Genomic DNA, 1,388 nt, shown 5'->3' with positions numbered 1-1,388 from the left:
AGTGCAACAATGAATGAATGAAAACCCAAAATCTCTGTAAATGTTCATTAAAACTAATAAAATTTAATTAAAAAAATTAAATGTGGAAAGGAGCATATTAAATGTTGGATTTGGTGAAGTGAGATAAAATTTTATGTTATAAGGAAGGTTTTTGGTGAGAAGATGACATTCAAATAAAAACCTGAATATGAGTTATTAGTCTTGTAAATATTCTGGAACTGAAAATTCTAAATAGAGATAAGAAGTGCAAAAACCCTGAGGCAGAATCTAAAATAAACAGTATGGAAGCTGTCATAACTTCAGGAGAAAGAGCTTTGGATTCCCAAGATAATTCTGCTCTGTATTTAGAGTATCAAGTAAGATTATCAAAGCAAAGCAAAGACCCATTGAAACCAAACATCAGGACACAAGGAAAAGCAAATCCTTGAGTAGAGGGAAACTGGCAGACACTTGAGGAAATTGATGCCAGTTCCAGGGTATGAGACTATGCCAGCCAGAAATAAAGTGCATGCAGGATCATGAAGAGTTCACATGCAAAATTGTTTAAACTGAGTCTTCTACTACTTCACCCTTTACATTGATTTCTTTTCCTTCTATGGTACCCTCATATAATTGAAATTTCTTATCTTGGTGGGTCAGTATCTTTGGTGTATATTTTATTTCTAATAAACAAGAGATTGGGGTGGGCCAGCATATCCAATTAATAAATGTCATTGGAGTTAACACAAGTGGTTACTGAACAAGGCTGAATAATATTAGTATTTGACAATTCTCTAATTCATTGTGGAAGAACTCTCTTGTTCTCCAAGTCTGATGGCCCAGAAATTGTAGGCAGGAGAGTCAGCAATGCTGTTTCCTGTGATGCAAACACAAGAGTAAGCTCTTGAATACATATTAGTAAACAACCAATGAAAACTCAAACCATAGGTAATGCATAAAAGCAAAGAAATTTATTTAAGTTGATCACCGCCATGAATTAATTACGTTACTTTTTAACTGCTTAACATTTATATTGTTATTGTTGTTGTTACTGTGTACCATGGAATCAGAACTGACCCTTAGCTGACTCTTTCCAGGTTTTCAGAGGCAGTTTCATGAGAGGAGATTGCCCATCCTTCTGCCGCGGAGCAGCTGGTGGCCTCGAACTGTCTGCCTTCAGGATTTCAGCATAGCTTCTTGCCACTAGGCTGCCATGCTAGTTGTAAATAATAATATTTATTGATGGGTAAAATGCGGTAATAGTTACCCATGGTGTGCAGTGTTTAGTGGAGCTCACCAATTAAAACAAGCTTGGAAGCAGGAGTGGCATCCACTTCTGAAACAGCTTGCCTCCAGAAACTCTATAAACCTGGAAAAATTATGAAAGTTATACAAGTGTTCAGGTCTTT

This window comes from Elephantulus edwardii, unplaced genomic scaffold (assembly GCF_000299155.1).
Source record: "Elephantulus edwardii isolate Elephantulus edwardi_28Jun2011 unplaced genomic scaffold, EleEdw1.0 scaffold00448, whole genome shotgun sequence".
Classification (NCBI taxonomy): domain Eukaryota; kingdom Metazoa; phylum Chordata; class Mammalia; order Macroscelidea; family Macroscelididae; genus Elephantulus; species Elephantulus edwardii.
This window is presented reverse-complemented; position numbering follows the sequence as displayed.